This window comes from Leptinotarsa decemlineata, unplaced genomic scaffold (genome assembly GCF_025532065.1).
Source record: "Leptinotarsa decemlineata unplaced genomic scaffold, Ldec_3_MD MMD2_tig00026354_RagTag_RagTag, whole genome shotgun sequence".
Classification (NCBI taxonomy): domain Eukaryota; kingdom Metazoa; phylum Arthropoda; class Insecta; order Coleoptera; family Chrysomelidae; genus Leptinotarsa; species Leptinotarsa decemlineata.
In genome coordinates, this window is record NW_027412702.1 from 17,084,162 (window position 1) to 17,101,460 (window position 17,299).

At 33.6% G+C, this 17,299-nt stretch overlaps 1 protein-coding gene across 5 annotated transcripts in view; it reads right to left on the minus strand.

Moving 5' to 3' along the window:
• The window catches only part of LOC111514053 (uncharacterized), a 453,014-nt gene that overhangs the window by 245,849 nt on the left and 189,866 nt on the right, over window positions 1-17,299 (minus strand). The gene's annotated exons all lie outside the window — the stretch shown is intronic.

The window sequence follows — 17,299 nt, forward strand, 5'->3', positions numbered from 1 at the left end:
ATGTCAATTTATTAACCGTTCTCGGTATATTCATTTGTTTAATAAAAAAAACTAGGTAATCACCTATCGAGTGATTCCCCTATAAAATTCAAAAATTTGATAGAATACCTAGATGAGCTATTATTGATTCATCAAAATACTTCATTTCATCGTTTTGAAGGAGTAACATTTGCATTATACAAAGTGTTCGGAATTGATCACTGATTCAGAAGATATAACTATGCGCCAAAACTCAGTTTTCTCAAAATCTCTGCATTTTAGGATAGTTCTAACATTCCGAGATGATTTTGACTCATTTTCAGGAAACATTTCCAATATCAAAATTCAAGTATTCCCGTGATATTACAGTTTTCTTAAAAAAATCGAACATGTGCATGTCCACCATGAAATTATGTGCTACGATATCTTCATTTCGAACATTTACAAACAGTTCATTAGAGCTATTAACTTGCGGTCATGGCTCATATTGAAGACATGATTTCAGATGAATCAATAATGAATTAGAAATATTTATTCTGAATGTTTCATGAAAGAGCGAAAATTAAAACATAATGCATTGTCTTTTCACGCAGTAAATATTTGGTACCAACAGGATAGAGAACCGACTCATAACTGCGGAACCATAGACGTATTACTTAATCCATTATGACAGGTGATGGACTGCCAATAATGGCTGTACCTTTGGCCAGCACTTTCCCCCGATCTCTCTCCTATAGACTATTATCTATGGGAACAGATACTGCAACAAGTAAGGAGAATTTGGTTAGTTTTCACGAGTATTTAACGCCCTAGATGCCGATTAAATCAGTCGTGCTGTGACTAACAATTTGATTAAGAAAATTAATAAATTACTGGAAGATACCGGACATGTTTTCCAAAAAAATTCTAATGGGTTTTATATTTTGTGTGAAAAAAAATAAAATATTTTTTCACTCCTTGGAATACACATTTTTTAATTTATTACTTATTATTCCCCTGAAATCATGTATTCAATAAAAATCACGACGGCAAATTAATAACTCCTAATAAACTCTCTGTAACTGCTCTAAATGAAGGTTTCTTATCCTTAAGTTTTATCGTGTACATGTGCATGGTTCATCTTTTCAAGAAAAAACTGGAATATCCCGTGAACGATTAATTTTTCGTATAGGGAATGATGAGTCAAAATCATTTCGAAATTTTGAAACTATCCTAAAATACAGAGTGCTCCGTTTGAAAAACTGAATTTTGGCTCATTTTAATATCTTCAGAAGTAGTCATCGATAGGATAACATCGTGCTGTAGGAATAACATTTCAAAAATGTTATAGGACGAAGGAATGAAGTAGTTTGATAAATTAATAATGAAATCATTTCATAAAATTTTTGAAATTCATGAAGGATTCGCTGAAGAGCCAAATACCTAGTTTTTTTGGGTAAACAAATAAATACGTCAAGTACGGTTGATTTTCGCTAGAGAGTATACAGAAACTCGCCAGATATTCAATAATGTGAAGATATACAGGGTGTTCTATTTGAATTAAGGAAGTTTGCACCAACTTCCGGTATAACCGAAAGTATTGGAAAAAGGCCGGAATTTTCATTCGCGCTATACCGTGTAGATTCCGGCTGTGATTACATTTCCTGTTGAAATTCAGTATATATCTCATCCGCACAATTCAAATATAACTGTTGCAAACTCGGCAATAAAAATTCCAAACAACCTCCACAAATTCCACACGACAACACCAATGCGAAATAAAATATATTCTGAAGAATTTCGTTACTTTTATCGTTACGCGGATCTCTCAAGACTTTTTCCGCGTTTCATATTGTGTAGAAAATTACCTTTTGAGGAATTGAAATTAAATGTCATATTTGAAACAATTCCTATGGAAACATGCAGAGAAAGAAATTTTATATCATCTTTTATGATATAACAGACTTGTTAGTAATATTTTCTGAAATGGAGGAAAATGATGGATTCTTCACTTCTATATATTTCTCCATAGACAACGAAGAATTGAAATTTTCCAAAAATCATCTCAAAATATAAGAGATTCATTCATTCCATACAAATCAATTGGAAACTCTGTGGGCGACTCGGGACGCTCGACAGTAGTGATAACTTATCTAGTGGTAACTAATCTAAGTTGAAGTATTTAAAATTGAAATTGTTTAACGTGAGAAAAGCTCATATAGGTTATTAATTAAATTTCATGTATATTAATATGTGTAAGAAACTTGTGATGCCATGTTGGATTTTTTTAATAGTGGCAATATTACATGTCTAAAGCACACTCAATACTGATCGTCTGTCCGACGAGACAGGAGGAGGTAATGAAGCGGTTCATCCTATCATGAGAAGTTATCACTTTAAAAAAAGGAAATAGAAAAATGTTTTCCACAGAAAAGATATACTCATGAATATAACATGAAAGTATCTCATTTCAAATACAGTAGGCGATATTTATTCCAGCGAAAAATGTGAAAAAAAAATCATTTTCTATCCGTCTGAGAGTAAAATAAAAAAATTTCAACACATTGGGAAGTTGGGAAAGAAAGTTTTTGGCTTTCTACTACTCCATCTTGATACAAAAAAAAGGATGAGGGGAGTCTTCCTAAGAAAGGAAGGAAGTAACTCTATACATGGATGTGTAGATCATGCAAAGAAGTAACTTTCAGACACAAACTGAAAGAAAGTCCTCCTGAAACAGCTACTTTCATATAAACATTGAATTATACAAAAGAAAAAATTCTTTCGAAACAAATACTTCTATATGAACACTGAATTATACAGAAGATACTTTTCTATACTCAGTTTGTATTTCAAATATTCGTTATGGAATAAAAATCAGATACATTCACATGAGTTCTACTTTAAATGAATGGTAACAAATTGCACTTACATAGAACACTGCCATCCTCACTGGTATACACCGATGTTTTGCCTTAAGACACTTGCCCTAAGGCTCTTCAGTACGAAATTGGATAACATTATAGAAAATACACACACTTCATTCATGAATTACGATTTTTTAATGTCACGGAATAAGCTTGATTTGCTTATGTCATCGATGACATCGTAATGACATTCATTCACCTATTTGATTCAATCCCAGCCAAGAGGAATCTTATTTGAATTGAAGGGGTTATATTCTTAAGGAATGATTGATTTTTGGGAAAGAAAGTGTTTGGCTTTTTACTACTCCATCTTGATATAAAAAAAAGGATGAGGGAGTCTTCCAAAGAAAGGAAGGAAGTAACTCTATACATAGATGTGTAGATCATGCAAAGAAGTAACTTTCAGACACAAACTGAAAGAAAGTTCTCCTGATACAGCTACTTTCATATAAACATTGAATTATACGAAAGAAAAAATCCTTTCGAAACAAATACTTCTATATGAACACTGAATTATACATAAGATACTTTTCTCTACATAGTTTGTATTTTGGAAGACTCCCTCATCCTTCTTTTTCTGTATCAATATGGGATAGTAGAAAGCCAAAAACTTTCTTTCCCAAAAATTAATCACTCCTAAAAAATATAACCCCTCCAATTCAAATTGGGAAGTTATTTCATACAAGTCTATAGGAAACCAAGTTCATTCATTGCCCTGGATGCCACTTTCCAAATTCACTAGATTTGCAGAAATATTCTATTATATTAATCGATTCTCGTGACTCTTCAATGATTTTTGTAATTAGAATATATTTTCTGACATATCAATAAAACGAAATGAAAATTCGACCGCATTTTCCCTTTCTAAGCAAATATAATCAGACTCTCTAGTAAGTGATTACCACCACAAAATCAGTTAATAGTAAATCAAACGTTAAATTGACAAACTGACGATCAATCAAACCGAATTTTCGATTATACGACCCGGTAAGCATCAATTCTGCGCCTGACATTTCAGTGCGAATTTTTCATTGCCAATTTTGCCGACAACGAAATAGAGCTTGTATTCCACACCTATCATGTACAATGACTAGTTATTGTATTCCATCGAAACACATTTTCAAACTTGAATATAGGTTTTTGGGAAAGAAAGTTTTTGGCTTTCTACTACTCCATCTCGATACAAAAAAAGATGAGGGAATCTTCCAAAGAAAGGATGGAAGTAATCAATTTGAAAATAGGTAACTCTATACATGGATGTGTAGACCATGTAAAGAAGTAACTTTTAGACACAAACTGAAAGAAAGTCCTCCTGAAACAGCGACTTCCATATAAACATTGAATTACACGAAAGAAAAAAATTCTTTCGAAACAAATACTTCTATATGAACACTGAATTATACAGAAGATACTTTTCTCTACTCAGTTTGTATTTCAAACAGTCGTTGTGGAATAAAAATCAGATATCATTCACATGAGTTCTACTTTAAATGAATGGTAACAAATTGCACTTACATGGAACACTGTCATCCTCACTGGTATACATCGATGTTCCGCGGTAAGACACTTGCTTGAGGCTCTTCAGTACCAAATTGGATAACATTATAAAAAATATACACAATTCATTCATGAATAACGATTTTTAATGTCACGGAATAAGCTTGATGTGCTTATGTCATCGATGACATCGTAATGACATTCATTCACCTATTTTATTTAATCCCAGCCAAGAGGAATCCTATTTGAATTGAAGGGGTTATATTAATTAATAACAGCGAGAAATAATGAGACCTGCAATAAATGAATCCAAGTTTAGGAAGAAGCACAGTACTGATTCTAAAGACAGATACAAAATTGTCCAGCAATTTCTCATTATTTGAATTTCAATATATCCAACTCTTAACACATGAACAATTTATGTACGACTCAATCATGACCCGGAACTGAGTGAAATTAATAACACTGCAGTAATTTCAAGAGCATTATAGTTCATGAGGTTAAATGTATGAATCCTGAGCCAAAAAATAACACGTGTATGAAACATATCTACCCATAGCCCCAACAATTTCTCTCCAACAAAGTGGTGCATCAATTGGTTCAACTTCTGAAATATATTTCTGTCAGTCATTAAAATGCCTTGAGAAATCGTTACATTATCTATCTTCAACTATTTGGTCTATGAATTTTACAATTAGTAATTATAATATTTCATTATTGTGGATTTTCAATAACAAAACACAAGCACTATAGGAAAATCCTTATGGCGCTCTTAGAGCGGTGCCTGTGCGAAAGTAGTGATTCACATTGGATTTGAATAGCTGGAGATTAAATCGACTTGGAAAAACGTTCTCAGGAGGTTTTTTCCATATAAACCACAAAAAAGTGCAAAGAATGTAGTGTCCAAAAAAAATTATAGTTTAACCCGTTACATTATGAAAATTGATAACTCTATCTTGAATGGCAGTCGAAGGCGCTGGAACATTCTTCGAAATTTCATAGAAGACGGTAGCATTATTCTCGCTACATCTAGAAGCGAATATCGAACATTCGCGCGCTCTCAGCTACGTCACAATTGGTTTATGGCTACCAGTGGCGGCCGGCATTATTTTCTTGAGAGCATGATTCACAATAATAATTATATTATTCGATATCATTTAAAAAATTCACTAGATTTGAAATTTTACAGATTTCGCCTGAGATCGAAGATAAGTCAGAATCTAGATTAAATACTTGACGCTGCACTGAGATCTTTGGGCACCCAACTAAAAAATGTTTCACAGTCAATGGAATTTGACATTTGTCGCACGTTCTTACTTATTTTCAAACTGCCTCACGATCTGATTTCCAACCCTCCAGCCGGCGTACCTGAGATAACAACTCATCCTCAAAAATTCACATATAAGGCTCCCTGATACCAAAAGAATAGAAGTTTCAGCAATTATATGCCTTAATGGCGATTCAAAAGTGAAAACCATTTTTCATGAACGTATTTTTGAAAAAATGTATTTTAAAAACTTCATTCACGAAACAACTTCAAGTAGAGCAAATCGAGTATGTACATAATTAGCTGATTCATGTTATTCTCGAAAATTCAAATACCTAAATTGTTATAGACATTATATATCGTTATAGTCAATAGTAATTTAACAAGAAATAGTAATTCATCAAATACTGATTATTAGATTAGATTATTAGATTAGATGTCATCCCAGTTCCTTCGCCATTTTATCAACAATAATGTGAATAACACTTTTTTAAATCTCAATATATCACAAGTGAATTATCTCTGTCCGAAGTAAATTTTATACAAAGAAGTTACATTGTTTCGAATTTCATAAGGTATGAAAAACGAATTATTCTACTATTAATTCAACATTTTAAATGAACGTTTTAACACGGAAAAAAATATACGAAAAAAAACAAGATTTTACGAAATTACGAAAAATCAATTACCAATGTAGTTCCACATATAAACTATTTTCCAAGATAATACACTTTGTTCCACAATTAAATGAATTATGAAGCTTCTGAAAATATCCTTTCAGGAAAAATTATTTGGGGAATATAAAAAGTTTGACAGTTATAACGATGAATTTTGTTCTGAAACATGCCATTCTTGGTTCGCAGACATTTACTCAGCGCAGACGATTCATGAACCAAATGGTCACTCGCTCCACCATGTGATGAACAGTAAAAAATGGATTCTCGTGCACCCTATGAATGTGTCATTACTACGAGTGAAGGACGACCTGACAAACAAATATTTTTCTGGAGAATAATATTGATGATAATTGAAAAAGGTCATTCTTCATTCGTTATGTTTTCTCGGGGAACAAGAATCGTAAACACAATAATAACTCACAAATATGAGTGATCAATGGGACCAAAATTCAAAATATTTAATGACAATTTTGTTTTGTTGACAGTGACAATTGGGAGATGACAGGTTCGAATTTGAAATATTGAAATGGGTGATTCTTGAAAGTACCTCAATCACGTTTATGATTTTTTGAGAAAAACACATAAAAATTCAAATACCAAATAGTTATGAACAGTAAGGTTGTGAAATCTTTTATTTTCATCTGAGTGGGGCAAGTAAATACGAATGATATTATTTATGTTTCTTCTAGAATTCCTGCTGGGTGAATCTTTGGACATTTGAAAAAAATAATGTGAACTATCGTAATGGTCCAAAATTCTGTCGATATCATATGAAATTATATGGTCGATGTTAATGGGTTGTTGTGCTGAAGTGCAACCCCTATTTTTTTATCAGTTTTGTCAGCAGTGATTCTGTCATCGAGAAATATGCTGTTTTGATTTAAGTAAATCTAGTCGCAGTCTGCAAAAAGAATCGCATATTCTATGGAGGAATTATGTAAAGTTGGAGTTTTATTTTTCAACCTTTTGAAAATATTATTTCAAGTAAAAGTATTCGTGAATGCAATAGTGATATTTCATTATGAAATAATATTTGGAAGTGAAAGTATTTGCTTTCCCCTCAAGTTTTTCATCAGAAATAATGTTTCTCCAACACGTTTTTCAGTGGTCCTAACTTGAGAGACATCCCGTAAAGCTGAAAAGAATTGATTTCATGGAAAACTCAAAAAGTGAAAATACTCAACTAACTGTATTATTGGCATAGTGGATAAAAAAACGTGTGTGTCAGGACGTCCAACAAAAGTGATAACTTTGAACAAGTTGAACTATTCCATATTGAAATTGTTTAACTTGAGAAAAGCTTAGGTTATTACTTGAATTTCATGTATATCAATATGATAATGTAAGGAAACGTTATTTATTAATGAAATCTTTTATTGATTATTTTGTGTGTGTACATATATTATATCTACCATAAGTCAATTGTTACTTTTGTAAGATTAAATAATGATACTTATAATGTATAGATAGAAAATTAGCCACATTTCACATAATAAAAGAATACTACGTGCTTGCTGCTTAGATTTTTATTATAGATACTGTCAACAGTACATGTCTAACGCACACCAAAAACTGATGTCCGAAGAGAGAGGATGAGCCTGCCTTCCGCTGACATATGCTTGAGAGAAAGAGAAACCAGACGAACTGGCATCGTTATGCGTTAGGTAACGAAGCGGTTCACCCTGCATAAGAAGTATCACTCCAAAAATTCCCGCCACTATCGCCTACTACATAAGTACGCCGCATATCCATGCGGAAAACTAGGCATTTCCGACGAAAAATTAAAATTCTTCCACCATCACGAATTCCGGATTCCAGTCGAACGTCCACTTTCGCGGGCACTAACGGACCACACAAAAGAGACCCACTATTTGTGACGAAAGGACCTCGCTCTTCAGTTTCATTAAAAGCGTTTCACGTCGACACCGCGTAACCACTTTCTCAATTGCTCCACCGACTCCAGCATATTGTGTGCCGAATATAGTCTCCATTATGTTAAAGGGGAGAGAGGTCTCGAAAAATTAACGCTTCAAGGTCAGTATCTGTAGACATGAATATTAAGCCGGCCATACACGTGCATATTCAACTGTCAGATAAGTGTAAACTGACACGTACAGAAACAAACAGTTTAATCCTTTAGATTCCAACGAGAAAGAAGATTTTGCAGCTCACACCAAACTTATTGTAATTTTACAAAAAAAAAATAAAGAGTTGGTGTCTCAACTTTTTTTCCTTTCACGAAAAGCAAATTTCAAATGTTGATTTTATCCAAAAATCCCTTCTTGGTAGCGCAACTTCTTTACCAATTTGCAACAGGCATATTTTTCGCACAGTTACGATATTATATTCTTGTATTTACCACAGGCAAGGTTCAATGTCACTTCTTCACGAATTATTATTCAGTCATCCTTGTTCAGTGTGTTCCAATATGGTTTATTCTCTTTCATCAGTTCGGACTTCCATTGTCTAATATAATATAAATTGATTTGAAATCCCTGAAGAAAAAATTAAAAATATTAACCGAAAATAACAATTTTAATAAAAACAAAAGATTGAAATTACAAAGAAATAACATACAAGCAACAAAAAATAAATAAAAAATGTAAATATTAATAAAAGCTGAAAATAAAAAAAAATATATTATTAACAAAAAATTTTTAAAAAATTAAAAGATTCCAAACCAAGTTACGTCACGACGTTTCGATTGTTAGTATCCACAATCGTCTTCGGGAAAAGAGAGATCATCGCTAACACCGCACCACAGTAAGCCCCCTCACTTGTATAGACTACCCAAAATCCACAAAAAGGATGTTCCTCTCAGATCGATAATTACCTCCAGAGATTCAGCCACTCCTCCAGAGATTCAGCCACTCAGAAGTTGTCCAGATTTTTACTACCAATAATTAAACCACTGCAAGGTACAATATCATCTTTTGTGAAAAATTTAAGGCACTTCATTGAACTACTAGGGGAAATCGAAGTCAAAGAGCAGGACCAACTGATCAGTTTCGACATGGAAAGCCTCTAGACCAACGTTCCTGTCGAAGAAGTACTACAAATCATACAGAAGAAGCTATCCGAAGATGGGGACCTGAAAGATAGAACAAACTTACCGATACAAGTAATCATGGAATTACTAGGATGCTGTGTACGAAACTGCTATTTCAAACTGAAGGCCGAATTCTTTACGCAAGATGACGGACTGCCAATGGGATCGCCACTTTCACCGGTTATATCCAATATATATATGTGGAGAGGTTTGAAACTCTGGCTATTGAAGAAGCCTCGAGTCTGGTTGAGATACGTAGACGACACCTTCATATTATGGAACCATGGGAATGCAGAACTAGACACTTTCCTGAAGCACATCAACAACGTAAGACCTTCCATCACTTTCAAAATGAAGAAGGAACGAATTGCCTTTCTTAGACGTATTGGTGAAGAGGATCGACACTAAATGGGAAACATCTGTATATCGAAAACCCACTCACACAGGACAGTATCTGAACCAGAAATCCAACCACCATCAATCGACTAAGACAGGAATCATCAAGACTCTATTAGACCGTGCTTTCGGGCTCTGTAATACAAAGGAAGGTATCGAAAAGGAACTAGGCATCATCAAAAATGACATTCAACGGAATAGTTGCTCCAGAGTGATGGTAGAACAGGCTTCAGCTAGAAGACAGCAAGAGCCTCACAAGGAAGAGAAGCCGCCACAACCAATACTTGTACTTCCCTACATCAAAGGATTATCGGAAAGGATAAGAAGGATTGGGTCCAGGTATAATATCAGGCCCTGCTTCAGATCTTGGAACACTATCCATAGCAGCCTCACAAAAACCAGATCACCAAACGCGGACTGCGATTACAAGAATTGCATTTACCGGATACCCTGCGAGTGCGGAGAATCATACATCGGGGAAACTAAGAGGCCATTGAAAGTTTGCATTGGTGAGCACAAAAAACACACACAGCGAGGAGAAAGCAGCAAATCCGGAATAGCAGAGCATGTTTGGGCACACCAACATAACATCAAGTGGGCTCAAGCTGAAATCATCCACAAAGAGGAACACTGGTTTAGGAGGAAATTCAAGGAAGCCGGGTATATGTTGTCCAACAACGCATTTAGTCAAGCTAGCGTAGAGATACGTAACATATAGAAACCTATAATCAAGCGAAAAACAACCAACTCCCGCCAAACGGTCATTTCCCGCTAAAACCAATGAAGCGGAGAGAGGAAAGAGGGGATAGGTGAAAGCACTCGAATGACCTATAAATAGTCAGATCTCGGAGGAATAAGTCCAGCTATCACCCGAAGACGATTGTGCATACTACCAATCGAAACGTCGTGACGTGACTTGGTTTGAAATCTTTTAAGTTTTTTTTTTCATTTTTTGTTAATAATATTTTTTAATTTTTTAATTTTCAGCTTCTATTGATGTTTCAATTTTTTTTTTATTTTTTTGGTTGTTTATATGTTATTTCTTTGTAATTTCAGACTTTTGTTTTGATAAAATTGTTATTTTCGAATAATCTTTTTGATTTTTTTTCAGGGATTTCAAATCAATTTATATTATATTGGATAATGGAAGTGCGAACTGATGGAATACACTACGTAACATTGTCAACCACCTTAAAACAAATAGTTTATTCTACTGAAGAAATAATAGAAATAATTGCAACGTACAACAGAAAACCTGCGACAGAGAATTGTTAGAATTGTGTTGCCATTGATACACTTTTGTTGATTTCCTCAATAAAATGAGCGACAGCGAATTTTCTGTTATTTCTCAAATAAAACGTTTAACATTCAATTTCTCAATATTGAATGAACCAATTTCGAAAAAAGTTACAGAAGTAATAGAGGGACAAAAGACCTTTCAAATGATGTATCACCCGACCCCCCATGCTATTGACAAAATAGGGGGGTGGATGCTGTCCGCAGGGGGGTGAAGTTTCGGGTATGATTTCCATATTAGAATTAGTCCCCCTAGAAATAAAAATTGATGTGCTTTGAAATTTGCGATTACACGTCCGTTTCTGACTTACATGAGGGGGTCAAGTTTTCGTTGGGACGCCCTATATATTCAAGTGTTCAAGTTCTATTCTCCATATTTTCCATATGAGAAAAAATACCGAGTTTGAAAAAAAACTGTTACTAGAAAAGATCAGTCGAATCAATATTTCACAACAAAAAAATGTATTTTCAAAATGTCATAATGACACAACGAATTTTTACACTGATTTTTTGTTGAAAATGGGGTTTGTGGAATCGATCGACTTAGTGCTATCATTTTTTTGGTGATTTTTGAACCACACTTGATACATATCCACATATCTATAGATACAAATAGATACATTTCTCACCTAATTTTTTTTTTTTTCATAAATACTGAGACCCCTGCTGATTGATGAAAGTGCTTGTTTTGGATTCATTTCAACAGTTCGAAATTATATTAGTCGAAACCTATGAATGGGAAATGTATTCATAGTTCGATTAACAATAAACTTAAATCCCCTCGAGAAGTAACAGAGATAAATGCGACTTTTTCACCCGAGAGATTTTTACAATCGAAGAAAAAAAACAACATCAGCTCGAAAAAACTCTGCTTTAAAAATAAACACCCGATGTCTTTCCAAATTAGGGCGCGTAGCAAGAACATTCCCACCGCGATCTCCACCGTAATGAAGTTGAGTAATTTCTGAAGATATATTCCTCCTAGAGAGGAAATGACTCGAGAATCTGCTGTCTGCCAGCAATGAAAAAAGCGTGTTTTACATGCGGAAATTATCGAAAAATTTAACATCCGCATCGCTGTTTAGGCGATGTCGCTTTATATTTCACATTAATTTGAATCAAAATGCCAAGCGACTGCGGCGATATTTGATAAATTGGCGGCTTCCATTCAGAAATATTATCATTATTTTTTTGTTGGGGCCTGTGACGTTGACGTACATTTGGTTTATCAGGCGATTTAAAGAGAGCAGGCAGGAGACCGAGTTATTTTGTAAAATTTCGACGAAGTAAATTGTAACACAGGAATGAAAATGAGTTTTCCGTGAAATCAACAGAAGTCATTATTTACACTCGTAGCGTTCCTGGTTTTCCCTCACGAAGTAGGAGTAACGGGGATAATCGAGAAATAAAAAATTTAGGCTTTCGCAGAAACTGACAGAATTTCGAAGGTGTGCAATATCACTTCATTGATAACTTGAGACTATAATTTACAGATAAAAAACTACTTTCTGAATTACATATTATATTATATATTTCGCCTAACAGATGAAGTAATTCAGGAGCAAGTACATCCCTGTTGTATTGATAAATAATGTGATATCAGGGTTCAGTTGATATTGTGGATTATGCCTCCAAAGACAGAGTTTTAGCAAGATAAATTTATCAATGACACGTTATTTGTTGGTGAATATAAATATCATATAATATGAAATGGGACGTATAGTATGATGAACTTTTTTTATTCTACTACAGAATCTCGTCATAGTTATTCTACAAAATAGATATCAACTTCATTTTAAAAAAATAAATCCTGAAAACCCTCGTATAAACCATGTAATATCGATTCCATCATTGTTCAATAAAAAGTGTTCGAAATATATTGTCATAATTTAGTTTATGTGTATGTTCACTTGACATGCTTACTCATTTCAAATGTAATTCTAAACATGAATGAATTGAAAAACAATTTTCAGTTGGCAGGGATCATTCACTTCAAGATTTCAATGAATGCTACTGAATGGGAATATAGTTCAATATAGAAACACGATAGAAATAATTCAGATAAATTGAAGTAAACCGTTAGGTTTTTTACCTTCAAAACATATTCCTCAACTACATCAACAAATCAAGCAGCGATCATTAAATGTGTTCATCAGATACAATCAAAATTGAAATAATATTTCATCGTTCACCAATTTCACACATATTTCAGAGAATGAGATGTGGAATAGAGTAGAACAAAGAATAGAACCCTGCGGAACCCATTTCTTCATTGCCTGGTCTAAATAATTATTTGTTATACGATTATCATTATTTTACACGCTTTATATCAGCTTCACCTGTATGTATGTATGTTTGTTTATAACTCTCAAGCTCAGGATCTGTATTTGACAAAATTATCGACATTATTGCTTGATCTTTTTATAGCATACGAAATTAAAAAATGAAAAATAAATATAGTTTAAAAAACTGAAAAACACGCTTTTAATGAACATGATCGAAAGCTCCGTCACGCTGGAACCCGCTTTGAAAAAAATCTACTTTTTTTAGCCTACTTTACCTACAAACGATACTAAAAAATGTAGTAATGTTCATTTTTTTGCAGTCTTATCGGTTACTGAGAAAGCTCTATTGACATTATTCTAACTACGAAGGACGAGTAATAATGTGCCAAAAAGTTCTGAAATAGGTTCTAAATGAATTGTAGTTTATTGTGGTAACAACAAAATATTACTATATTTCATATTCTTTCGAACTATAGCAAAAAAACTACTATAACAAGGCTACAAATCATAAAATAACAATTGTCCTCAAACTACAAACGATGAAGTTGATTGTAGCTGAAATTAGATGTTTGTAGTTACCATCAAACACATCAAAAATGAATGAAATAAAATCTATTATTTTTCAAGTGCATTTGTAGTGGATCAAGAACAAAATTTCAACTACAAACGATGCTGATGAATGTAGTAGAGTTCATTTTTTGGTAGTCTCATCAGTTACTGAGAAAGCACTATTGATATTATTCAAACTACGAAATACAATTGATAATGCGCTAAAAAGTTTTGAAATACGTTCTAAATTGATTGTAGTTTATTGTAGTACCAACACAATATTAATTTATTTCATAATCATTTGAAGTATAGCAAAAAAGCTACGATAACAAAACTTCAAATCATAAAATAACAATTGTCCTCAAACTACAAACGATGAAGTTGATTGTAGCTGAAATTAGATGTTTGTAGTTACCATCAAACACATCAAAAATGAATGAAATAAAATCTATTATTTTTCAAGTGCATTTGTAGTGGATCAAGAACAAAATTTCAACTACAAACGATGCTGATGAATGTAGTAGAGTTCATTTTTTGGTAGTCTCATCAGTTACTGAGAAAGCACTATTGATATTATTCAAACTACGAAATACAATTGATAATGCGCTAAAAAGTTTTGAAATACGTTCTAAATTGATTGTAGTTTATTGTAGTACCAACACAATATTAATTTATTTCATAATCATTTGAAGTATAGCAAAAAAGCTACGATAACAAAACTTCAAATCATAAAATAACAATTGTCCTCAAACTACAAAGGATGAAGTTGATTGTAGCTGAAATTAGATGTTTGTAGTTACCATTAAACACATCAAAAATGAATGAAATAAAATCGAGTATTTCTCAACTGCATTTGTAGTAAATCAAAAACAAAATTTTAACTACAAACGATGCTGATGAATGTAGTAGAGTTCATTTTTTGATCTCATCGGTTACTGAGAAAGCACTATTGATATTGATAATTTTATAGGTTAGTACAACACTATAATAGTCACGCCTTTTTTCGAGACTGAAAAAGTTATGCTTTTGTAGCAATTCAGAGTGGGTTGTTCCTATTGGAGGATAAATGCCATCAGTTTTTACGCTTAACAGTTTTAAAAATCGTCGTTGAATTGCTTCTATTCTATCTATATGATATTGATAAAAAGGGCTCCACACAACTGACGCGTATTCTTACTTTGATCTTATGATAGCATGGAATAAAGTTTTTAAGGTCGAAGTGTCTTTGAAATCCCTACTGTTAGGTGCAATTGATCCATACAAACGACAGGAAGAGGTTACAACATTATCGATATGCCTAATAAATGGTAGTATAGCGTCAAATGTGACGTCAAGATCAGTAAATGTTTCTGGTCTCACCAGGAAAACGTTTTCTATTGAATAATTAAAGATCAAGATGTTCGTTTTAAAACTGTAGGACATGACCTTACATTTATCCGGATACCCTATATACAATGATTCTTGACATTAAAATTTTTCAACTGAATGTTTTCGGAGTAGATACATTCTTTCTCTCCTTCCTTTCTACTATGAACCACCTATATCTACAGGGTGTAACTAAATAAGTGTAAAACATTCAAGGAGGAGATTCCTCATCGAAAAAACATAGGATCTTTCATATAAAGAAATTTCATTGGAGCATCCCTTGTTAAGATACAGCCCCTTAAAGGGGGTACATAAAATTTGTATTACAATTTTTTTCACAAGCACTAAAAAAGTTACAATATTGAAATTAACCTGACGTTTTGTACTACCAAAAAGACACTTGGCCAGAAATTTATTTGGTTTACCCCATGGTTGTAAGGGATAGAAAACGCAACCCCTAAAATGTATTTCCGATGTAACTTTTTGTCTTATTATTTATTTACCATTCAAAAATTTATTTCCGATAGCCTGTTTCATTCTAAACAAAAAATGTCTTTTGGGTTTTTGTCCAAAATAAACCAGTTCGCAGCAAAAAATTATTTTACGAACAACTACAGAGATACATCGTCATAAATGCGAAAATACGAAACTAATCTATCTAGTAGGTCGCTATTAGCGATAGTGACAATTAAATTGGTATGACGCTGTCAGTTTGAGAATTTTCAAAATTGAATCAATACTAATTAATAATTCACTTGTTATTAAAATGGCATACACAAATTAGGAAATGGCTGATATGCATTACGTTTACGGTCTGTCGCAGGGGAATAGGTTAGAAGCTTCTAGAAGATACGCTGAAATATATCCTCAATGGCAGCATCCTTCACGTAGAATATTTGCTCGACTTCATCAACGATTACGAGAATATGATTCATTCGACAAAAGAACGCAGGATTGTGGTCGCCATCGAGAAGTACGAACACCACAGCTTGAGGAAGTAGTACTTAATTTGATTGAAAAACAACCTACTACCCGTACTAGGAAGATTGCTTTCCAGCTAAATGTTGATCATATGACGGTATTTCGAATTTTAAAGGAACAACTCTTATACCCTTATCATCTGCAACGAGTACAGGCACTGCTACCGCGAGACTTTCCGAACCGTCTTGAATTTCGCAAATGGATGCTGGAAATGATTAGAAGGGATTGTGACTTTCTGAAGACGATAGAATTCACAGACGAATTTAGTTTTTCTCGGGACAAGATTATTAATTTTCATAATTACCACATATGGGCTGATGAAAACCCTCACGCTATTTTCGAAACTAACCATCAAGAACAGTTCTCTCTTAACGTGTGACTCGGAGTTATTGTGGATGATTTAATTGGGCCTCATTGTCTACCTCCTCTATTAAATGGTGAGGCATACGTTCAATTTCTAAGTGAAGTGCATCCAGTACTGCTGGAGGAAGTTCCTTTGGGCGTCAGAAGGGATATGTTTTTATGCCTGATGGGGCTCCCGCCCATTTTAGTAAAGTAGCACGTCAGCATTTAACTGTTAACTCTCGATTTCTCTATTTGGGACCATTTACAGCATTTGGTTTATCGTACTCCTGTTCGCGATGTACAGGACTTGAGAAACTGCATCATCGATGCGTGCAGGGTAATCAGAGACACTCCAGGAATATTTGAGCGGTTACGTGGCTCAATGTGCTCAATACGTCTAGACGCATGCGTAATGTCTGAAGGTAGACATATTGAACATTTACTATGATTTCTACATGTTTTGTGTTTTGTTATTAAAACTAGTTTTGTTTATTACCTTTTAATCTTTTAATGCAGGTACTAACTACAAAATAACAATAAATCCAGTTCGCATTTATGACGATGTATCTCTGTAGTTGTTCATAAAATAATTGTTTGCTGCGAACTGGTTTATTTTGAGCAAAAAACCCAAGAGACATTTTTTGTTCAAAATGAAACAGGCTATCGGAAATGAATTTTTAAATGGCCATCCAATAATAAGACAAAAAGTT